Source organism: Argentina silus (genome assembly GCF_951799395.1).
Source record: "Argentina silus genome assembly, chromosome: 3".
Lineage (NCBI taxonomy): Eukaryota > Metazoa > Chordata > Actinopteri > Argentiniformes > Argentinidae > Argentina > Argentina silus.
Genome location: NC_139657.1, coordinates 1,571,269 through 1,596,268, shown reverse-complemented (window position 1 = coordinate 1,596,268; position 25,000 = coordinate 1,571,269). Strand labels below are relative to the sequence as shown.

The 25,000-nt window shown below is 48.6% G+C and overlaps 1 pseudogene across 1 annotated transcript in view; it reads left to right on the top strand.

Moving 5' to 3' along the window:
* The first annotated feature begins 8,246 nt into the window (after positions 1–8,246).
* LOC310802818 (BTB/POZ domain-containing protein 10-like) overlaps positions 8,247–25,000 on the top strand; it is an 18,780-nt pseudogene continuing 2,026 nt past the window's right edge. The window contains exons 1-7 of the transcript XR_014555088.1: positions 8,247–8,403; positions 8,839–8,988; positions 16,656–16,852; positions 18,394–18,751; positions 18,842–18,944; positions 23,433–23,553; positions 24,788–24,985. The product of XR_014555088.1 is annotated as a BTB/POZ domain-containing protein 10-like (transcript). The remainder of the gene's footprint in view (positions 8,404–8,838; positions 8,989–16,655; positions 16,853–18,393; positions 18,752–18,841; positions 18,945–23,432; positions 23,554–24,787; positions 24,986–25,000) is intronic.

The following is a 25,000-nucleotide window of genomic DNA, read 5'->3' as shown; positions in this document are numbered from 1 at the left end:
GGGATAGATGAGTTAGACCGAGGATAGATGAGTTAGACCAGGGATAGATGAGTTAGACCGGGGATAGATGAGTTAGAGTGAGGATAGATGAGTTAGACCGGGGATAGATGAGTTAGACCAGGGATAGATGAGTTAGAGTGAGGATAGATGAGTTAGACCGGGGATAGATGAGTTAGACCGAGGATAGATGAGTTAGACCAGGGATAGATGAGTTAGACCGGGGATAGATGAGTTAGAGTGAGGATAGATGAGTTAGACCAGGGATAGATGAGTTAGACCGGGGATAGATGAGTTAGACCGGGGATAGATGAGTTAGACCAGGGATAGATGAGTTAGACCAGGGATAGATGAGTTAGACCGGGGATAGATGAGTTAGACCGGGGATAGATGAGTTAGACCAGGGATAGATGAGTTAGACCGGGGATAGATGAGTTAGAGTGAGGATAGATGAGTTAGACCAGGGATAGATGAGTTCGAATGTGAGTGTGAGGAGAAAGTGGAATGATTGTCAGTCAGATGTGTGACAGTAAGTCAGGCTACAATGTAAAGAGATGTACAGTCAGAAGTTTGGACACACCTTCTCATTCAATGGTTTTTCTTTATTTTTATCATTTTCTACATTGTAGATTAATATTGAAGACATCAAAACTATGAAGGAACACATATGGAATTATGTAGTAAACAAAAAAGTGTTAAACAAACCAGAATATGTTTTATATTTTAGATTCTTCAAAGTAGCCACCTTTTGCTTTGATGACAGCTTTGCACACTCTTGGCAAGTTTGTGTCCAGACTTTTGACCGGTACTATATATTATATGTAATCGAAAATGTTTTACTTAAAAGACAATTGTTTACAGTTATATAGCTGGGCGAGAGCCACACTGTTTAAAAATCTATAATTCACTTTTGGATATTGATAGGCAGCAGTGGAGGCTAGTCGAGGTAGAAATCGGAGGACGGGCTCATTGTAATGCACGGAATAGAATGAGGAATGGTATCGAACAGGTATCATTCTATTCCATGCATTACAAGGAGCCCGTCCTCTGGTTTCTCCCTCCACCGGCTTCCCCTGATAGTTACTGAAGGCCCGTAGGTCCTCCATCAATTCTTCATGTGTCTGAAGTACAGTACAGTCTGCTGTGAAACACAAGCTCTCCAGGCATGAGGCAAAGAGTTCATGCCATGAAGGTGATATACCTCCGGCGCCCTCCGATGTGTAAGGTTATCTGTACGCTACTGTACACAAGAACCTGTCCACGCCTGCTGCTTAACATTCAGAGAGTCATTTGCACGGTCCGTACGAGAGGCCGCTGCATCCGAGCAGGTGAGACAACACAGAACATCAACATAAGTGGGATTCTGGTGTAGCGGAGGTGATTTGGAAACACAGGCTTCGTTTACATTTCGTTTACATTCATGGCATTTAGCAGACGCCTTTATCCAAAGCGACTTACAACAAATACATTTGACTAAGTAAGTGAATCATCTATCCATCAGTCATCATAAGACATTTTAATTTATGCTAGGACCAGGGGCCTTTGGCAGTCACAATGCTAGAAAAAAAAAAAGAAAAGTATTTACAGGAGAGAAACTTGTACAGGAGGGTAGTGGGGATGAAGAGGTCTTTAGGAGGGACAGTGAAGATGTAGCCTGAAGAGACGGGTCTTCAATCTACAGCGGAAGACAAGTCGTGATGAGGTAGCCCTGTCTAAGACACGCCAACACGTGAACTCAGACCTGGAGGATGTTCTTTTGGTCTAATGGCATTGTCATGATGTACAGTGAGAAACATCCCAGAGTGTCGCTTCAGGACAACTGAGAAGCACTTCTGGGAAAAGAAGGTCAGCCTTAACTAGAGCAAGAGTAATGTGATGTCTGTACTGTCAGGGTGAAGTGACTACCGTGCTCGCTTTGAGAGCCTCTCCTGGCTAGAGACACATATGTGACGTAGTTGTTGAATCTTAATCAATCATACTGATAGTTGTTGAATCTTAATCAATCATACTGATAGTTGTTTAGCAAGAGCCGAATTTTTGAAAAGTGCACTTTTTGTTCTGTCACACAGATCCTGTCACGGCTATGTTTGATTATGTAGTCTGGCATCTACTGTCGACACCTGTCTCAAACCAGCTGATTTTTCCAGATGGTTTTAAGGTACGATTTGGTTCCAACACCCATTTTGGGGGGAGGGGTCTATCCCTACAATACGTCACAACAGACACTTTTAACACCCTGACATGAAGCAGATTCTTCACAACAAAACATCTGCAGTAAAGTGTATTTTAAAACTGCTCCATAATCTATTTCCATGACTTATGAAGAGCATCTCTGCTATGTTGCGCATCAAGTCTGATGTATATTTTCACCGTCTGTAAAACCCCACAGAAAAACCCTGAAATAGCATTGCTACAGTGTGCTGCTTGACGAATTGGGTCTGACTGTCTTTCGAAGTAAGGACCTGTTTGATTTCGGCGCATTCCGAACGTCCAACGCTCTTCATTGTTGTTGTTATTCACCTGCAGTGAATGATCTGCCAGCTGTCCGTCTCTTTAACCCCTGTGTGTGCTTCCCATGCACCCCGGCGCTGTCACACGCCACCTGTGACACGGCCTGCATAGATCCAGCATGAGGTAATGAGAAGGTTTAGGATCTCATGCTAAGGTTAAAGGTCATTGGGTTTGGCGGGTGTCATCTAAACAGGCCAGCGTGCCCACTGAGGTCCGTAATAGTATCAGGAGAAACCGAGGGGAGGTCACCGTCTTTAACGCGCGGGGCCACCTCCGCCGTAAATCTTGTAAACCCCGGTATGTAAACAACTTTAATTGCTGCACCAGGGGAGGCTGGTGGAGGTAGAAATCGGAGGACGGGCTCATTTTAATGAGTGGAACGGAACGAGGATCGGTGTCCGACAACGGGGGTTTGATACCATTCCGTTCCACGCATTACAATGAGCCCGTCCTCCGATTTATACCCCCGCCAGCCTCCCCTGTTGCTCGTGAATTTGGTTTTACAGGGCGGTAGTGAATCATATTGGGAGCTCATCAACAGGTGCAATGTGCACATTCAGTGTCCGACACAGAGTTGGAGCATTAACAATGTACTGTTAGCAGTGGTGGACATGGTTTCATCAAAGTGTATGTAGAGTACATTTTATCACGGTGACGAGAGGTGCCATTGCCTTTAAACTTCACCCCTGTGGATCTGTTGGCATTTTGATAATTCACTCAGAATTCTCAAAATTCCTACTCCTAATCTAAAACTTGGAATTTATTAAAAGACAAATAAGGATTCCTTTGCTGTACCCCTCCAAAGAGCCCCTTGAAAACATCCAGTATCCCAATGCTTTCCAACGCCCAATCAGCTCTCTATCCTACCTTTTGTCGATTCCCATAGTAAATATCAAGGGTCAGTATTCATTATGTACATGTGCCCAGAAAAAGATGAAAGTTGCTTCTGTCCTCACATAACGTCATGGCCTGTCTGCCTGCCTGCCTGCCTGCCTGCCTGTCTGCCTGCCTGCCTGCCTGTCTGCCTGCCTACCCGCCTGCCCGCCCGCCCGCCCGCCTGTCTGCCTGCCCGCCTGTCTGCCTGCCCGCCTGTCTCCCTGCCTGCCTGTCTGTCTGCCTGCCTGCCTGCCTGCCTGCCCGCCCGCCCTCCCTGCCCGCCTGTCTGCCTGCCCGCCTGTCTGCCTGCCCGCCCGTCTCCCTGCCTGCCTGTCTGCCCGCCTACCCGCCCGCCCGCCGCCCGCCTGTCTGCCTGCCCGCCTGTCTGCCTGCCCGCCTGTCTCCCTGCCTGCCTGTCTGCCTGCCTGCCTGCCTGCCCGCCCGCCCTCCCTGCCCGCCTGTCTGCCTGCCCGCCTGTCTGCCTGCCCGCCCGTCTCCCTGCCTGCCTCTCTGCCTGCCTGCCCGCCCGCCCGCCCGCCCTCCCTGCCCGCCTGTCTGCCTGCCCGCCTGTCTGCCTGCCCGCCTGTCTGCCTGCCCGCCTGTCTCCCTGCCTGCCTGTCTGCCTGCCTGCCCGCCCGCCCGCCCGCCCTCCCTGCCTGCCTATCTCCCTGCCTGCCTGTCTCCCTGCCTGCCTGTCTCCCTGCCTGCCTGTCTGCCTTCTGGCGGCCATCATGATCTTTTCCCTCATGTGAGTGGCAGGAGGCATGCTGTCAGGCCTGCAAGAAACCTTAACCCCAACCAGCCTGCAAGAAACCCTAACCCCAACCAGCCTGCAAGGCCCAGGCAACCATCTAGAGATCTATCGGGTGGTCAGACCTGTTTGGTTCCTCTCCGGGATGTATTCTCTGTGTCATGACATAGCCATTCCTCTCATCTACATTTAGAAAGATTCCCTCATGGTTACCTAATGTGTCAGTGCGCTGTGCGCCCATAAAAGTAGGACAGGGCTGACCGCCGGCCGTGTGTGTGTGTGTGTGTGTGTGTGTGTGTGTGTGTGTTTGTGTGTGTGTGTCCGTCCAACCATGGATCACCCCGGAGCACCTGTGTGTGTGTGTGTGTGTGTATGTGTGTGTGTGTGTGTGTGTGTGTGTGTGTGTTTGTGTGTGTGTGTGTGTGTGTGTTTGTGTGTGTGTGTGTGTGTGTGTGTGTGTTCCCCAATGGATCATCACCTCGGAGCACCTGTGTGTGGGTGGCCGGCCTCCGCAGGAGAGCAGAGCAGAACTCGACCCACTCAGGGCACCAGGAAGCACAGAGATATTACGTATGGTTGTTGTATGGTATTAAATCAGTCAGTAGTGTATAACATGTGACAGCAGTGCTGATTTGTGGCTTAGGAGAGAAAAATGACCCATATGTGTCGTGTTGATGTTGGCTGCAGTAGGCCTAGTGTGTAGTGTGCTCTTCTAATCAGGGATTAATAAAGTTGTACTGAATTGAATTGGATGTAATGTTGTTGTTGTTGTTTGTTTGCTGTCTTTCCACTTGGAGGCAGGAAGCTGGTCCTGCAGTTGACAGTTGGGGTTAGATTCTGGACAGAGAGAGTGGGGGCTGGAGGTCTTCTTAAAATGTTCCTGTGGGTGTGTAGTGCTTATGATAGACTCAGCCTTTGAAGGTTATTTTTCAACCACTTTATGGATTGCTGCAATTTTCCCATCGTACAGAAATACTGACAAATAAGGCAATGCTGTGGAAATCAATGTATACATTTTTTTTTTTAACAAGAAGTTCAAAGAGTAATATCATGATAGTATCATTTCATTAGGCTCTACATCGTACCAAAATCCACTGCTTTCTGAATTTTGTCCTTCATCTGAGATAAATATTTGAATCCAAAACACTGCCCGAATGTGTTTGAATTAGTCACGAATCACCAGATGTGGCACTTGTGAACATAAGCTGCGCATATAGCCCCCGACTGAGACAAAAAACCCGTTCTAAAACATTGCGCTGTGAATAACCGAGGAAGTGTGACGACACCGCCTTAACGCGCCGCCTTCATTACCGCGAACGCTTAATTTACGCCGCAACTCTGACGTCACTGTCGGGATGAAACTTTTTTCAGATCTCTTTCAACCCGCGTGGTTTGTCATTGATTGGGGTGGAGAGTTGTTGGTAACCAAGGAAACGTGATAATAAATCAAGTCGTAAATGTGTCGAAAGCGTTGTATTTTTTTCCTCATTTGATCAGAGCGGACCATGCAGAACAAAACGCCCCAACACGCCAAAAATCATCCATCATAGGCTGAAATTAAAGTTTTGTATAGCCTGAAATGGGATATAAAACTTAACAGACAGCTAGAACTATGCTAGAACTATCTTTGCATTTTCATTTTGAAAATTAAAAAAGGAGGCCAATGTTAATATGAATATACGAAAAGTAATTAAATGATTGTGAAATGGATGGAACATTCTGAAATTCTGAAATGGATGAACAGATATAGTATGACAAAAGACATATTGAAATAAATAACATATCCCATATATATACAATATATTTGATAAGCATAACACGAATGAATATATGTTCAATATATATGATCTTGACCAGCAGTGTAGCACTAAGGTTCAAATGCAGGGCAATTACCATTAGTCCTATTCAAAGGTGCTGAAAGCTGGAAGCGAGCGGAGGTGCTGTCATGAGCATGCCTATGCCCATCAAGGCGGGGGGGGGGGGGGGGGGGGTGACATCAACACCAATAATGAAGGCGGCTCATCAATGGGCAGGCGAGGGGCTATAAAAGGAACTTTGGGGGACATACACTAAATCTTAACCGATAGGCTGATCCACAAACCGGGTTTACACCCCTGGCCTGTACAGCTCCACATCACAGAACATCACTACACTCTCGCTGGTCCAACTGCAGAGGTAAGGAACTTTCTTATCTCTATTTTGTCTGTATATACATTTCTAACATGAGTGTAATTTGAACTATGTATGTTTACCAAATGTAAATCAATTGTATTAGGCTACAGATTTTTTTTTTCTTCTTTCTTTTGACAGGTCGTCAAAATGTTCTCCACCAGAGCTTTGGACATAAAAGTTGTTTTCATATCTCTCTGCATTTTATACTATTCAACGCACTGCGATGGACGACCTCTGAGGTACTTTTCTCCCCAATACGATGTTTGTAAATAACTTCATAACTTTAATAACTTTAAATGACTTCAGGAATTTCATTATGTCCACCCATACTGTATTGTAGCATTAACATAATTGGATATGGATTATAAATGCACTAGGGTTAGGGTTTGATCACTTTCATATGCCGGCAAAATAGGTTATAATGACAATATATCTCCTGTGAACTAACAGTTGTATGATCTATTCTGTACTCTAAAGGAAGAGATCGGTGGGTGAAGTACAATTTATGCACAACCTAGGAGAACACAAGCACGTGCAGGAGAGGCAGGACTGGCTTCAGATGAAGCTGCGGGACATCCACACAGCCTCGCTGAGGAACGGCCTCGCTCAGGGGGACAAGAGCAGGACCAGGAGGCTTCTTCCCGAGGATCTGCCGGGGCTGGAAGAGTTAACTCCCCAAGAGGTTGAATACCTCTTGAACCTTTTGGAAAAGCTCCTCGCCTCCCGGTGAATTATAGATTGTGAGGTTTTGCCGGTTTTGCCGTTTGTGCGACACCACGTTTGATATTACTTTTTTTTTTTTCTTCTTCTTCTTATTTAAACATATCTTATTTATTTATTGGGCATATGGTTATGAACATGTATTGGAGAAATAATGTGTCAGGAGGCAAGGCGTCCATAATATTATGCTTAAAGCACTTTTATTTATTATTCAGTAGCCTAGTGTTCATCATTAAGATAGGCTATTTACAGTATCTAGCCAAATCAAATGAATGGCAAAAACAGTTTAGGACCAAAATATTGTTTTTATTGTTTGGAAAATCCAGTGTTATTGTTTATTAATTTGATTGACTACATTGTAAGTCCACAAAGAGAAAGCGAATGTCTGTATTTTCGTGTACTATAATGTGCCATAGTAATTGTTATGCAGTATATGATATAGAACCTGTCTCCCTGCGTAGCTGCACTAGTGGACTCAACAGTGTAATTTCTGCATGTATTATGCTTCGTATATTCATGGCTATAGGGATCATTGCAGTGAGGCTAATGTCAACCACAGCTTTACCTGAGGAGGTATTGTGCACTTTAACGGTAGGCTAGAATGTAACTTTAGCCACATATATTTTTGATATCAAGTAAATAAAATCGATTTTAGAAATGCCGAAAAAGTATTGTTTTGTTGTGAACAAAGTGATCAACAAATATATTTTAACATTGAACAAGTAAAATATTTGAAAGTCTACATGATTATTTTTGCAGTAAATGTTAAACGGTTGGCCATGAAACGTGCATTATTATGATCAAGTGAAGATACAATGTATCTTTTCCTTCTTTCGACAATGTTTATTTGTATCCTTTGCTGTCTGACGCAATGTGTCAATCATGTTGAAAGTTCCAAGTATAGTTTCCATCTGAGAAGCGACGTGATTGGTTACTGTCGCACCCCTTCGGTGGTTTCCATGGTAGCGTGGTTGGGCTGGCTACGCTCTCGCGATGTGGCCAGTACGTTGAATATTAAAACAATTACAAAACCCTTAAAAACACAAATAATACATTGAGAGGATTACATGTTTATTCCCAGATATAGTTACAGATAATTTATGGTTCCTTTATCGTTTTTGGATGCATTTCCATTGGCCGGAAGTGTGCGAGCGGAGCGCCGCTATTGGAGCTCAGAGAAGTCAGACGTCCGTCGTCGCGTCAGTCACAACAAGGATCGCGTTGCTAGCTAGCCAGCTAGCTGTCTGTCTGGGCTAACAATGACTCCCGCATATTGACAATCGGCCCGTCAGCGATCTAGATATTTCACTTAGATATTTGTTCAATTTAACTACTGGATACAACTCCGATAAGGAATGTAACTTTAACCCAAGGAGGTAAGTAAGCAAGTTCAACGTCGTCGTTGCTGCTAGCGGTCAGCCCGCTAGCTCGCTTATATCATTAGCTCGCGTGAGTTGCATAGGTATCTGTCTTTACAAGTAATTAACAATCAAGCGAATGTGTCAAATTAAGTTAATGTTATAATAGCTTGACGGCTAGATGTCTAACGTTAGTACCGCCGCAAGCTACCGTTTAAAATCGCAAACTAGGCCTAATTGTTTCTTTGTTTTGGTGGATATATCTGCCGACACTTGGTGTAGCTGCACTTCGTTTATGTAATTGCTATTAAAGTAAGTTATTAAACTTGCACACAACTGTTTCGTCTAGCAAAGTAATTGGCCTTTTTTCAAACGACACCTTTCTTTTACATTCTTGAACGATGTGACTATAGAAGGAAGGTGAAGCTAGCCTGCGTGTTTTTATATTTGCAGGGCATGAATGCACCAATGAACGTTGAGGACATATCGACTGTTGCTACCTCTGCTTGTCTGAGTCTGACCTGTGATGGCTGAAAGTCCACATTTAGATGACCACTCCAGCGACACTGACAACTGCGATCGTAAACCTCAGAGATACTCAAGGTGATCAAATTAAGACAACCCCCCCCCCCCCACCTGTGTAGAGTAGCTTAGTTAACAATACATGATTGTTGAATATCTTAGCTATGCAGAAGGATAGTTAATGAGGATACAGATGTAGCCATACGTGTATGATTTAGAAGAGAAAGCGTTCTCAATCTGACTTCATTTGACTTCTTTGCATAATTAAGTCAGATTAAGAACGCCTTCTCTTCTCTTGAAGTCAGATTGAGAACGCCTTCTCTGATCTTGGAGTCAGATTGAGAACGCCTTCTCTGATCTTGAAGTCAGATTGAGAACGCCTTCTCTGATCTTGGAGTCAGATTGAGAACGCCTTCTCTTCTCTTGAAGTCAGATTCAGAAAGCCTTCTCTTCTCTTGAAGTCAGATTCAGAACGCCTTCTCTAATCTTGAAGTCAGATTCAGAACGCCTTCTCTTCTCAGTTGTACACGTATATCCAATTCAGATGGTCTGCTGGATCCAAGCAAACGTTGAGGCCATTCCATGTAATTGCATAGCCTAATGCTAAAGTTGTTGATCATTGCTTGCGGCATCAATTTTAAAGGTGTTTTTCTTCTTTACTCCTCTGTGTCTACTGAAGGCTTATTTTACCCCATAAACTGGGCAGGGAGGGTGGAGGTATGTGCAGGTTTGACATTTGAACCATTCAACTGAAGCAAAGGCAGGGTGCCCTTGCAGTGGTTGGGCAGCCTAGACAATTTCAATACAATTTCAATACTATGGCAATCACTAGTAAATGTTTTTGGGAAGTAGTGTTTTGGTGATTTTATTGAGCGTCATCAGTGGATTACCTTACACCGGCTAGGCCAGTCTCTAAATGGGTCTGGCTTATCCTGTTTGAGGGTGTGGAGGTAAGGGTGTGTCAGTGGGCGGTTGGCAACTAACTGAATTACTGAATTACAAGTGTGATTGTGTAAATTGAATTGCTGTCTAAGTGCGGTAATGATATAACATTACTAAAGGTAATGATCCCCATGAAAGCCACCATCATTGTTAATTCATGGGGGGGGGGGTTGTGTAACACAGGTATATTATGGTGTAACACCTCATCTGTACAATACAGTGTATGTATGGCGGTATTCCCCGACAAGAGACGCGCCCTAAAACCATTTCACAGTGACTTCAAACATTGTAATCGTCTTTCCTAAAGAAATGTAAAAAAAAAAAAATCACACTCTAGATTGCATTGTAAGCATATTTTATTCTTAATCACAAATAGATTTGAATGTTAGCCATGTGTTTCATAACACAGAATGTCTCAAAGTCAAGATAAGAGGTGCTTTTACGTTATGACGTCCTTCATCCGCCACCTATTTCATCAGCCGAGCCGGGCGTGCTGATACCGGGACCCTCGAGTCGGGACCGTCGACCGGGAGGTCGGCCTACGTCAGATGGGCTGCTCCGTGCGTGTCTGACTCAGTGTGGAGGAGAAAAAAAAGAAAAAAAAGCCCAGCCATTCATATCTACGGGTCTCTCTGTCTGAACCGAATGACTGGTCCCTGCGCCTCCCGTCCCGTTTCGTCTCGCCTTTGTTTCCCCCCCGAATCGGTGCGAATGCGATCGCGTCCATTGAAATAGGATTTATTTCTTTTTGGAGCTGGAAGTTTTGGAGCTAGCAAGTTGAACAGGAGTCTTGGCGAAATAATGCTGAAGTTCGAAAGTAATGCCCAAGGATGCTAAACCGGCTGGCAAGCCTGCATTGCTCGGAGGAGTGCACGTCTTTTGTGCTCTCATCCCGCAGCTCATCCCCTGCTGCTTTGTCTTTCATTTGCCGTGCGATAGAGACGGGTAGGTGTGCGCTGCATCCCACATACCTCCCTTTCTATCCCCGTTATGGAATGTCTCGATTCCCGACCGTTACATTTTGAAAATATTTGTCCAACGGTCTTTTTTAACGGTCTTTTTAATTATTAATTAAAAAAAAAAAAATCAAACAATGAAATGATTATTCTTGATACGGAGAGATTGCGACGAGAGTCTGTGTTGAAGGAGGTGTCTGGTTTGGTTTTCGGGGGGGGGGGTCTTATCTAACACGCAGGCTGATGGTGTACCTTTATAGAGGATAAAAGCTCACATTGTCGCTGTTTAACATCCGAGGAGCGGTGTCGGCCGTGCTCTAAATTATGGATGTGCTGGGACCCCCTTTCTTTAAGTAACGGAACTCATGCTGCTGCGTTTATCAGACACGGTGTATTTTTAACACCGGTGCATTCTGTCTGTGCGTTTTGTTGCCTTTGTCACTAGTCCCAGACCGTGTGATATTATTAAGCTAAATTGAATATTTGACACCTTGCAGCTTGCTTCCAAGTAGCCATCGTTTCAGGGAGGTGACTTGGGGATACACATTTTTGTAAGGGTATGGAAAGTGTAGGGGCTATGGTACACATTTTTGTCTTAATTCTTTGACGAGATTAGCGTTGCAGCATGAAAGAGGAGAGGTGCTCTATTTGCTTCCACTGATCATTTGTTAGCTGGCACCCTGCCTGGTTTGTGCATTGGCTGGAAGATTGGTTTTGTGTCTGTAAATGTAGAAAAACCCGGACACCAAAATCATAGGTTACATGTTTGATGTTCTACTGTTCACAGTAGCAAGGGTTCCAACAGAGCCAGTTGTCGGCCTGGATGAGAGGTTAAAGGAGGGGTATTGACAAGCGTCGTGTGTCAGCTCACCTGAATGTCAGCTTACTTCTGAATGCAATGAGGGGAGACGAGGTTACCCCACACCCGCTGCTGCTGCTGCTGCTGCTGCTGCTGCTGCTGCTGCACCTGCTGACCCCACCTTCAAGGACATCCATCCTGCTGTCCAGTGTCTCAACCCCACAGGAGGCTGGTGGAGGTAGAAATCAGAGGACGGGCTCATTGCAGTGCCTACACATGGAATGAGGAATGGTATCAAACACGTGTTTGATACCATTCCTCATTCCATTCCCAGATGCTCGACACTCATTTACCAACCTGAGGAGAAGTCAAATCAGTCCTCTCCAAATCAGTCCTCTCATATCCGCTCCTATAGGCTAGTGGCTCACGGAACAGATCCATTAAGAGCTGTGATTGGCTCTCAAGAGCCGTAGTCCCACAGTGTATTTTATTCCATATCTACTGGTCCTCTGCGGCTCAGTTGATGCAGCATGATGCTCCACCGTCAAGGTTGTTGGTTCGATTCTCGTAGGGACCAACCATACAGAAAGTGTAGGCTACGCGCTCACGCAGCACTGCAACTCCCTCTGGATCGCAGCGTCTGGTAAATGGCTGAATTATCTACTTGACATGAGGGATTTGAATGAATGTACTTGTTGTTTGTTGTTTACATGCCTGGATGCAGGTCTTCCATGCTGGTGCAGTAATGAGGGCAAGCACAAAGAGCAGGGAACCCACAGAGCAAGGAGGGAGGGAGGGAGGGAGGGAGGGAGAGAGGGAGGGAGGGAGGGAGAGAGGGAGGGAGGGAGAGCCCTCAGCCTGAGCCCTGGACAGGCCTGCCTCTGACATGACCTGCATAGGTCAATCACAGCCTGCCCCCCCCCCCCCCCCCCACCACCACCCCCCCCACCACCACCACCACCACCACCACTACTACTCATTAGCATCCATTCAGCCTCTGCCAACATGTACACAACTCACTCACAGCAGTGAGGCTGCAGGCTCTGTGGACACGCACAAAGGCTGTGTAGGCCTTTCGGTTTGTGATGTAACACGGGTTTAGAAGAACACGTTTTAGCTTTGAAAATGGACTGTAAAGAATAATGTCATGTATAGGCTGAAACCCAGATGAAGGTCTAGGACTATCGACCGGAATGTACTTCTTTTTTTGCGATCCATTAAATCATGGTGTCATTGCGCCAGAACGCAGAGTATCATTTCGTCATGTACTGGATATGATCAATATGTTTTGTCTCTGTTTTCAAGGGCAATGGGATCATGTGTGTCTACCCTGAGTCACCATCCGGTAGGGTGGGGGCAGGCAGGTGGTTGGGTGGGGGCAGGCAGGTAGGCAGGCAGGCGGTAGGGTGGGGGCAGGCAGGCAGGCGCTAGGGTGGGCAGGCAGGCGCAGGCGGTAGGGTGGGGGCGGGCGGGCGGGCGGGCAGGTGGTAGGGTGGGGGCAGGCAGGCAGGCGGGCGGGCAGGCGGTAGGGTGGGGGCAGGCAGGCAGGCAGGCGGGCGGGCAGGCGGTAGGGTGGGGGCAGGCAGGCAGTAGGCGCCGGGCGGGTAGTCCAGGGCAGGCAGGCAGGCAGGCAGTCAGTCGCTAGGCAATAGGCTAAGCTAGGTCAGTGGGTTCTCTCTGACTCTTATCAGTGACGGTGGTGGTAGAGGAGGAGGAGGCGGCGGCGGAGGAGGAGGAGGAGGAGGAGGAGGAGGAGGCGGCGGCGGCGGCGGCGGGCGGGCCCTGTTAACGGTTGAATGGGTCCAGTTTTGAATGGGGGAAGCATTAATGAGGCGCACGTCCTCCTCTGGAAGAACAATGAAGGCGGTCGGTTGTGTTTACCTCCTCTCCCTCAGCCTTTACCTCTCTTTCTCTCCCCTCCTCTCTTTCTCTCCCCTCCTCTCTTTCTCTCCCCTCCTCTCCCTCAGTCTTTACTTCTCTTTCTCTCCCCTCCTCTCTTTCTCTCCCCTCCTCTCTTTCTCTCCCCTCCTCTCCCTCAGTCTTTACCTCTCTTTCTCTCCCCTCCTCTCTTTCTCTCCCCTCCTCTCCCTCAGTCTTTACCTCTCTTTCTCTCCCCTCCTCTCTTTCTCTCCCCTCCTCTCTTTCTCTACCCCTCCTTCCCAGCCTACCTCTCTCTCTCTCCCCCTCCCCTCTCTGTCTCTCCCCCTCTCCTCTCTGGCTCTCCCCCTCCTCCTCTCTGTCTCTCCCCCTCTCCTCTCTGGCTCTCCCCCTCCTCCTCTCTGTCTCTCCCTCCCCTCCTCTCTGTCTCTCCCTCCCCTCCTCTCTGTCTCTCCCTCTCCTCCTCTCTGTCTCCCCCTCCTCCTCTCTGTCTCTCACCCTCCTCTCTCTCTCTCCCTTCCCCCTCTGTCTCTCCCTTCCTCCTCTGTCTCACCCTCCTCTCTCTCTCACCCTCCTCTCTGTCTCCTCCCCCTCCTCTCTGTCTCCCCCTCATCTCTGTCTCTCCCCTCCCCTCCCCTCCTCTCTGTCTCTCCCCTCCTCCTCTGTCTCTCCCCCTCCTCTCTGTCTCTGTCTCTCCCCCATGTCTTCAGACTAGCCTCCCCCTCTCTTTGTGCTCCAGCCCATGATTCCCTCCAAGGGCACCCACTTCATCGTCATCATGTTTCATAATCCATAGTCTTGATTACACAGACCGGCTCACTCAGCAGGCCGGCCAGACAAAGCAAGACAGCAGGACAGCTTTCAGAGGCTGCAGCTGAGCTGATAACGGATCTGCTCTCACGCGGATGGGTTAGTTTAGAACGGGGGTGGTTCATCCTCTCCCTGACTGGCAGAGCTCTCACGGGTGAAGAGGCCACAGCAGATAACAGATCTGCTCTCATGTGGATGGGCTCATCTGGGCGTACTGACACAGACCCGCCGCGCGCCAACCGGAGGGAGACCGTGGGGAAGGGCGGCATTCAGAGGTAGGCCTACCGAGGCTGCAGCTGGTAGCAGATCTGCCATCATGTGGGTGGGTTCACCTAGGACTGTGGTTCATTCTCATTAAGATGGAGCACCCAGGCCTAGGCCAACTCGCTAGACGCAAGCTGACCAGACAGAGAGCAGGGAGAGCTCTCAGAGGGAAAGAGGCTGCAGGTGATGACAGATCTCCCCTCATGCAGACAGGTTCAGATCTCCTCTCACGCGGACGGGTTCAGATCTCCCGGGTTCAGACAGGTTCAGATCTCCTCTCACGCGGACGGGTTCAGATCTCCCGGGTTCAGACAGGTTCAGATCTCCTCTCACGCGGACGGGTTCAGATCTCCTCTCATGCGGACAGGTTCAGATCTCCTCTCGTGCGGACAGGTTCAGATCTCCTGGGTTCAGACAGGTTCAGATCTCCCGGGTGCAGACAGGTTCAGATCTCCCCTCGTGCAGACAGGTTCAGATCTCCCGGGTTCAGACAGGTTCAGATCTCCCGGGTTCAGACAGGTTCAGATCTCCCGGGTTCAGACAGGTTCAGATCTCCCGGGTTCAGACAGGTTCAGATCTCCCCTCATGCGGACAGGTTCAGATCTCCTCTCGTGCAGACAGGTTCAGATCTCCTCTTGTGCAGACAGGTTCAGATCTCCTCTCGTGCAGACGGGTTCAGATCTCCCGGGTTCAGACAGGTTCAGATCTCCTCTCACGCGGACGGGTTCAGATCTCCCTCGTGCAGACGGGTTCAGATCTCCCCTCGTGCGGACAGGTTCATTTAGAACGGGCGGTTTACTCCCTCTCCGACTCTGCGTCGCTTTCAGAGGTAGCTTTCATGACACTGCAGATAAAAGAATGGCTCTCATGTGGATTGTTGATCTCCTCCTCCTCCTCCTCCTCCTCCTCCTCCTCTTCTCCCCCTCTCTAAATGTCTCCCCCCGCTGCCGACGTTCCTCCCGTGAAGTGGGAAATAGAGTGGTTGGGATGGTGCTCACTGAGTTTACGTAACCGCAACTTTTTTTTTTGGGGGGGGGGGGGGGGGGGGAGGATTTAAAGAGACGGCGATAGTGGTACTTTAGGTTGCTATTTCGGAGAGCCAGTTCCATCAGAAGTGCATTTGGCGTGCATTCTGTCGATGGGGTTCTATATTTCCGTTGTAATGCTCCAAGGACACTCCGAAAGGAGGGATAGGTCTTGGAGACGATTTATTTGTTGTCCAGTAGTTAAGTGGGGTGTCTTTGGATTGTTTCACGTGGATTCACTCCCTAATGGGTTTCCAGGGTAGGGCTGTAGCCGGGGTAGGGCTGTAGCCGGGGTAGGGCTGTAGCCGGGGTAGGGCTATAGCCAGGCCTAGGCAGCAGCAGCAGTGTTGCCTTGGCCGTCTTTCTGCTGATGGAGATTCAGATGGGTATACTGCAGGCTTTTACTGATGGAGATTCAGATGGGTATACTGCAGGCTTTTACTGATGGAGATTCAGATGGGTATACTGCAGGCTTTTTACTGACTTCTCTGCAGAGATTCAGATGGGTATACTGCAGGCTTTTTACTGACTTCTCTGCAGAGAGAGAGAGAGAGTGTGTGTGTGAGAGAGAGTGAAGAATGCAAAATGTTAGAGACAGAGAGAGCGAGAGAGAGAGAGACAGAGAGGGGGGAGAGACAGACAGACAGAGAGCGAGAGAGAGAGAGACAGAGAGAGGGGGGAGAGACAGACAGACAGAGAGAGAGAGAGAGAGAGAGACAGACAGAGAGAGAGAGAGAGAGAGACAGAGAGAGAGAGAGAGAGAGAGAGAGAGAGAGAGAGAGAGAGAGAGAGAGAGAGAGAGAGAGAGAGAGAGACAGAGAGACAGAGAGACAGAGAGAGAGAGAGAGAGAGAGAGAGAGACAGAGAGACAGAGAGAGAGAGACAGACAGAGAGAGAGAGAGAGAGAGAGACAGACAGAGAGAGAGAGGGGGGAGAGACAGACAGAGAGACAGACAGACAGACAGACAGACACAGAGACAGGGAGAGAGAGAGAGGGAGAGGGAGAGAGAGAGAGAGAGAGAGAGAGAGATATATATGTGTTGTGCATGTATCTCATCTTCTCCCCTCCCACAGTGCCCAGCCCCGTGTGTCCCACCTGGAGACCGACCTGGTGGTCAACATGAGCATGCATGGCGCCTGCGGAGGCCTCGAACGCTCCCGGGACCGCCGACGCTCCAGCGACCGCTCACGAGACTCCTCCCACGACAGGGGTGAAGGTCAGCTGACCCCCTGCATTAGGAACGTGACCTCGCCCACCAGACAGCACACTGGTGAGTATTGTTTCAGCATAGATATAAAATGAATAGAACAGACACTCCCATTCAAATCCACCTTCCATGGTGGGTGTACAAGGCAGTCGGCCATCTTTGATGATTTGCTAGTGAATCGAGTGAATTCTACTTCTATAGTTGTACCTAGCATTACCTTTAATGCTCTCATGTGGCTTCAATCCCTTGAAGACATTTCTGTGCCTGTTTAGTTACTGTGCCCCATAAGGCCTGATACATGATATTATCTGACTGGGTGACTATGATACATGCTATGATACAGGGGAGTCCGGTGGAGGTAGAAATCGGAGGACGGGCTCATTGTAATGCATGGAATGCAATGAGGAATGGCATCAAACACGTGTGAAACCTCCGGTTTCTGTCTCCACCAGCCTCCCCTGAATTATAACACATTCCGTTCCATGCGTTACAATGAGCCCGTCCTCCGATTTCTACCTCCACCAGCCTCCCTTGCTATGATATATTACTGGCATAACTAGGCCTGGTTGCTCCTCCTCTGAGGCTCCCATGTCCAAGCACGGCCGTCAGGTTCAGCACCCTGGCAGCCCCGTGGGTTCAGAGACCCAACCAGAGCTCTCCGAAAACATTCATCCAAACGTCTAAATGATCTGAAAGCCTCTACCTCTAACCGCTTTGAGTGTCGGGGGGGGCGCGGGGGGGGGGAACGCTACACAAATCCAAACGATCAATCAGTCAATCAATCGGTTAAATGATCAATCAACCGTTCAACGAGAGACACCCACTATAGTCATACACACTGACCCTCGGTCGCCCACTCGCTCTCTCTCTCTCCCTCTCTCTGTCTCTCTCTCTCTCTCTCTCTCTCTCTCTCTGTCTCTCTCTCTCTCTCTCTCTCTCTGTCTCTGTCTCTGTGTCTCTGTCTCTCTCTCTGTCTCTCTCTGTCTCTGTCTCTGTCTCTCTCTCTCTCTCTCTCTCTCTCTCTCTCTCTCCCGGGGAATCCAGCCAATGGCTGAACGACTTTTAAGTATCTACGGTGGAGAGGTTGAGTAATGGCTCTTGAAGGGAGAGGATTCATGCTCTTATGAACGCTTTCAATTACCGAAGCGTAGTCAATGAGTCCTGTCTCCATCTCTCCATCCCTCCACCCCACCGGCGTTGCGCTGCGGGGAGAAGAGACAGCCGTGTCAGCGGATCGGCGGCAGAGGCACAAATCGTAGGACGGGTTCATTGTAAATGCATGGAATTCCGTGTTTGATACCATTCCAAATCCATTGAGCCCGGCCTCCGTTTTCTACCTCCACCAGGCCTCCCCCGGCACCTGCCACAGGCTCTTGAGTGTGTACTTGAAATGTGCACTCCACCCTCCCACCCAGATTAATAAAGGATTGACTGATTGACTGGTGTAGGAGATTCTGTGGACGCTAATCCTCTGCTTTTCAACCCATGTAGGGAAACGAGGGAAAAGTAAAGTACAAGTGTTCACTTAAGGAAATAAAGTGTGGAGCCTCTGTTTCTCTGCCCTCCTCCCCGTCCTCCTCCTCCTCCCTCTCTCCCCCCTGCAGATCGTGAACGGGAGGCGGCCTCCTCTTCCTCGCGGCCGTCCAGCCCCCGACCCCCCAGGGCCATGCTGACCAACAGCGCCCCCGGTGGCCTAGCCCTGAGCTGCAGCAGCGGTAGCAGGACCAGTGGCCTGGGCTTGTTCAGCTCTGAGGCCCACTGTAAGGCCCTCGGGGTGGGGGTGGGGGTGGGGGTGGGACTGGCCCACGGACCCGGCGACATGATCTACGTCTACGAGAACGCCAAGGAAGGGGGGCTGCGCAGCATCAGGACGGCCGAGAGGGTCACCCTCATCGTGGACAACACCCGCTTCATAGTGGACCCTGCCATCTTCACGGCCCAGCCCAACACCATGCTGGGCAGGTAGGACTGCACGCCTTAGCATTTGTGACTCACCTGGCTGAATAAAACTGAAATAACTGAATGAATAACAAATGTGTTATTCTCTCGTAGAATGTTTGGATCTGGGCGGGACTACAACTTCACGAGGCCCAATGAGAAAGGAGAGTTTGAGGTGGCAGAAGGAATCAGCTCCACTGTGTTCAGGGCCATCCTGGTAAGATGGGCTACTTTGTGGTCTTGTGTACTTGGAGTGTATCCTCATGACTTTGTAGGGCAGGCTGATCTTGTACACTCACTCAGTCTATCTTCCATTCTGGCTACTTTGGTCTTATTGCCTTGTACTACCCTCACCGAGCACTTTATCAGGAACATTATACTAATACTGGGTAATACTCCCTTTATTACACCTTTATTACAACACTATACTAATACTGGGTAATACTCCCTTTATTACACCTTTATTACAACACTATACTAATACTGGGTAATACTCCCTTTATTACACCTTTATTAGGAACACTATACTAATACTGGGTAGGGCCTCCCTTTGTTCTCAAAACACCCTCAATTCTTCGTGGCATTGATTCCACAAGATGTTGGAAACATTCCTTTGAGATTCTGGTCCATGATGACATGATTGCATCACACAATTCCTGCAGATTTTTCAGGTGCACTTTCAACCTGTGAATCTCCCGTTCTACCACATCCCAAAAGGTGTTCTATTGGATTCAGATCCGGTGACTGGGAAGGCCACTGAAGAACACTGAACTCATTGTCATGTTCATGAAACCAGTTTGAGACGACTTTTGCTTTGTGACATGGTGCATTATCATGCTGGAAGTAGCCATTAGAAGATGGGTAAATTGTGGCCATGAAGGGATGCACATGGTCAGCAACAATACTCAAATAGGCTGTGCCATTCAAGTGATGATTGACTGATATTAACGGGCCCAAAGTGTGCCAAGAAAACATTCCCCACACCATAACACCACCTCCACCATGAGAAGGTGTTCTTAATAAAGTGTTCAGTGAGTGTATATCCTAATAGCTTTCTGATCGTATGTGCTTATAGCATTATCGTATATGCTCTGGTCTGATATCCTTATAGACTCCTCTCTACCCTTATAGACTACCCTCATAGACTACTCTCTACCCTCATAGACTACCCTCATAGACTACTCTCTACCCTTATAGACTACCCTCATAGACTACTCTCTACCCTTATAGACTACCCTCATAGACTACTCTCTACCCTCATAGACTACCCTCATAGACTACTCTCTACCCTTATAGACTACCCTCATAGACTACTCTCTACCCTCATAGACTACCCTCATAGACTACTCTCTACCCTCATAGACTACTCTCTACCCTTATAGACTCCTCCCTACCCTTATAGACTACTCTCTACCCTCATAGACTACTCTCTACCCTTATAGACTCCTCCCTACACTTATAGACTATTCTCTACCCTCATAGACTACTCTCTACCCGTATAGACTACTCTTATAGACTACTCTCTACCCTTATAGACTCCTCCCTACCCTTATAGACTACCCTCTACCCTCATAGACTACTCTCTACCCTCATAGACTACTCTCTACCCTTATAGACTACTCTCTACCCTTATAGACTCCTCCCTACCCTTATAGACTACCCTCTACCCTCATAGACTACTCTCTACCCTCATAGACTACTCTCTACCCTTATAGACTACTCTTATAGACTACTCTCTACCCTTATAGACTCCTCCCTACCCTTATAGACTACCCTCTACCCTCATAGACTACTCTCTACCCTCATAGACTACTCTTATAGACTACTCTCTACCCTTATAGACTCCTCCCTACCCTTATAGACTACCCTCTACCCTCATAGACTACTCTCTACCCTCATAGACTACTCTTATAGACTACTCTCTACCCTCATAGACTACTCCCTACCCTTATAGACTACTCTTATAGACTACTCTCTACCCTCATAGACTACTCTCTACCCTCATATCCTGCTCCATACACAGTGACTCATGTTGGCAGGCGTCATTCTTCTCAGTGAGACAGACATCAGCAGCGTCTCTCAGCTCCCTGTGCCTGTTAAGGTGATCTGGTTCAGGTTGATGGGTCTCATTATTCCAGAGTTCCTCCCCGGGTGTCCCCGCGGACCGGCTCATATTGACGGCGAGAAGGATTAATCTATGCCAGCTCATTAATATTCATGAGTGGAATGTAGAAGCTCTTCTCTTCGGGATTCTATATCCAGCCAGGCCTTCTAATGTGTGTTCAGGCATGTCTGAGGGAGAACAGATAGTGGTCGTCTGTCTTAAACAGGCTCCCCGATCAAGTTTCACGGTATCAAATGAATGTCGTTATTCAATTTGCGCTTTTAAAGGCTCTGCCAAAGGGGCCAAATCATAGGGGTCGATGAATTGAGTAATTCCCATCATTGTTATGAGTGCGCCTAGTGAAACGTCATATCTCCATGTCATTAACCCACCAACTGCCAAAGCATTCCGGAACACTCACCACCTGGATTGCCAAGTGTTCTATGTGGTGTTTACCTAGCAACAACACTCTGATTGGCTATAAAATGAAATGTCATCATTTATGCATTTCTGGTGAAATAAAGCCATCCTTGGCACTCTAGAATGTTGACAATTTGGGCGACTTTATTCACCCTCGGCACTGAATGAGTTAAAAGGCTTGTGTTACATTAGTATGTGCTCTCATATACTCTCATGTGTCTCGTAGCGACTTAAAACAGCAGCTTGTTTGTTCACACCTCTGAGAGGTTGTCAGTGTTGTGGTTTCAGCCCATCTGGTTGGCCGGCGAGCATATTGGACAGACGTGGGGAAAGGCAGCCAGCAGATAATCTGTGTGCAGTTGTAGGCAGTGTGTTACATAAGACAGACTTAGCAGGGATCAGCTACTAATGCTGTACAACATGCTAGTGCTTTTCATTGGTGGGTCTGCTCCTGCGTCGCTCACTTCCCTCTCCAGAGACAGAGGCAGGACAACAAACAAGGTAGCGATCTGATCTGATCGTGTGTGTGTGTGTGTGTGTGTGTGTGTGTGTGTGTGTGTGTGTGTGTGTGTGTGTGTGTGTGTGTGTGTGTGTGTGTGTGTGTGTCAGATATCAGTGCTAACGGGGTCGTACAGCGTCCTAGTGGTATCTGTGTGTTTATGCTTCAGGGTAGAGAAAGACAAATATCAGTGTCTCTGAACAAGCTGAAGGCAACGTTGTGTTTGATTTCATGGCTCATCAGGGCTTGTCCGTGTCGAACCACGGTCCCGCTGTAAAGAGCAGAGAGAGAAGGAGACTTCTGAATGTTTTTTTTATTTAGCTCTTTTTAAGCAGTGCATTATTCCAGCACCAGATATCTTTACACCATCCCACGTCTCCAGTCAGTCCACAGAGAGTATTCTAGAGCAGTGGTTCCCAAACTTTTAACAGTCATGTACCCCCTGTTGGTTATTTTGTAGCCTAATTGATATTCTATGAACATTATCCCTGACATATTAGACATTGTGATAATATTATTCTGTTGGATAGGGTGCATGCATTTATTTTTGGTACTGAGACTGCAGTTGGCTATTCAACAGGCCTGTTTGGGAAGGGAAATCACAGATTTAGTTTGCGTACCCCCCTAGATCGATCCCCACTTTGACAATAGTGGTTCTAGAGAACCTCACGACGCCACGAACAAATGACTTGAGCAGTGGAGGTCCATGGCCTCCGTCTTCCCTGTGTGTGTTGGCCTGGTCTCAAACAACATTGATCGGGGGGGGGGGGGGTACACAATGCCCCCCTACTCTTGGTCCAGGTTCACTTTGCCCCCAAAGATAAACAAAACATTGAAAAAGCTTAAAACCTCGATTCAGAAGCAACGGCTGCAGAAAAATAAACAGCGGTTGCAAATAATATGAATAATATCCTGTAGTAAACACAAGTGGCGGGAAACGGTAGGGTTACATTTGGAAACGGAACAGCAGAATGAAGAATCTGCCGCTACAAGTCCCCGAGAGAGATGGAGAAATAGAGACACACACACACACACACACACACAGCGAGCTCTGAGCGTCAAAGGAGAATGGAGCGGCAGACCAAAACAACAGAGAGAGGAAGAGGGTAGCAGCTAGTGTATTAGCATTCTGTACAGAGCCACACACACACACACACACACACACACACAGCCATGTTTGACTCTGCAGCCTGGGGAACAGCCAGCTGCTGCGCTGCTCTCTGCATCTCTCCTCCTTTCTCCCTCTCTCTCTCTCTCTCTCTCCCTCCCTCCCTCTCTCTCTCTCTCTCTCTTTCTTTCTTTCATTATTCATTATTCAGCATTATTCTTGAACCATCTCCATGTTTCACTGGCTGTGTATGGATCAGTGGAGGTGGGGGAGGTGTGTGTGTGTGTGGGGGGGGGGGTGTGTGCTGTTGATGACGGGAGTGTGTGTGTGTGTGTGGTGGGGGGGGGCGGGGTGGCGGCGGGCGTACTGACGTCGCTGCCATTTGCTTTTGTTGACGACGAGGGAGGGAGGGAGGGAGGGAGGGAGGGATTTGTGAGCAGCAGTGAGCAGCAACAGCAGCGTCAGTAATGGCTGCCTGTTTGTCCCCCTTCCCCCCCCCCCCCCTCCCCTCTGCCTGTGTGTGTGTGTGTGTGTGTGTGTGTGTGTGTGTGTGTGTGTGTGTGTTAAATGGCAGGATTACTACAAATCAGGGATAATCCGCTGTCCCGACGGCATCTCCATCCCCGAGCTGAGGGAAGCATGTGACTACCTCTGCATCTCCTTCGACTGCTCCACCATCAAGTGCAGAGACCTCAGTAAGTAGTGGTGGCCACAAGGGGGGAGGGGGGGAGGAGGAGGAGGGAGGGGGGGGGGGGGGGGAGGAGGAGGAGGAGGGAGGAGGGGGTTGGTGGCGGAGGAGGTAGAAATGGGAAGAGGACTGGCTCCTTGTCAAGCGCGGAACGGAAGGAGGAAACGTGTTTGATGCCGTTCCTCTGTTCCCGTTCCTCTGTTCCCGTTCCTCTGTTCCCGTTCCGTGCGTGACAGTGAGCCCGTCGTCGCCCCGGTTTCTTGCCTCCGCTGGTGGTGGAGATGTCTGCTCTAAGGCTGTCGTAGCCCTTCCCCCTGCTGCTCTGAGGGCTCCATGGGCGTTGCGTGTGTGATGAGCCCTGTGTGGTTGACAGAGCTGTACTAGTGGAGATGAAGCCTTTTTCCTCAGCTTTCTCTTGGCTTGGTAGGCTTTGGCTTGGTAGGCTTTGGCTTGGTAGGCTTTGGCTTGGTAGGCTTTGGCTTGGTAGGCTTTGGCTTGGAAGGCTTTGGCTTGGTAGGCTTTGGCTTGGTAGGCTTTGGCTTGGTAGGCTTTGGCTTGGTAGGCTTTGGCTTGGTAGGCTTTGGCTTGGTAGGCTTTGGCTTGGAAGGCTGACGATCGCTCGCTGTGATGTTTCAAGCATAATGATGTGACGAGTAGCCTTTGAAATGGTGTGTGTCTGTATCTGTCTGTCTGTCTGTCTGTCTGTCTGTCTGTCTGTGTGTGTATGTGTGTGTGCGCATGTATCTGTCTGTGTCTATGTCTGTATCTGCATGTCTGTATGTGTGTGTGTGTGTGTCTGTGTCTGTATCTGTGTGTGTGTCTGTGTGTGTGTGTGTCTGTCTGTGTGTGTGTTTGTATCTGTGTGTGTGTTTGTGTCTGTCTCTGTGTCTGTGTGTGTGTCTATATCTGTGTGTGTGTGTGTGTCCGTGCAGCCAGTGTGGGTAGGAGGAACAGTCAGCCTTGTTCTGTAAGTAGGTCAGTATTAGCTGTGAGGTTTGATGCTAGTCACATCGCAGCGCAGAGCAGAGCTGACACAATGTGGGTCACTCTGACACTGACTGCTACAGCCATTGATTGACATGTGGACGCATTGCTCTGTCTCTCTCTCTCTGTCTGTCTGTCTGTCTCTCTCTGTCTGTCTGTCTCTCTCTCTCTCTCTATCTATCTATCTATATTTCCCATTCTCCCTTTTTCCTGTGACCTCTGACTCCTGTTCCACTTCCTGTCTGTCTGTCTCTAAGGTGCACTGATGCACGAGCTGTCCAACGATGGCGCCCGGAGGCAGTTTGAGTTCTACCTGGAGGAGATGGTGCTGCCGCTGATGGTGGCGAGCGCCCAGAGCGGGGAGCGGGAGTGTCACGTGGTGGTGCTGACGGACGACGACGTGGTGGACTGGGATGAAGAGTACCCTCCGCAGATGGGAGAGGAGTACTCTCAGAGTGAGCATACGGGCG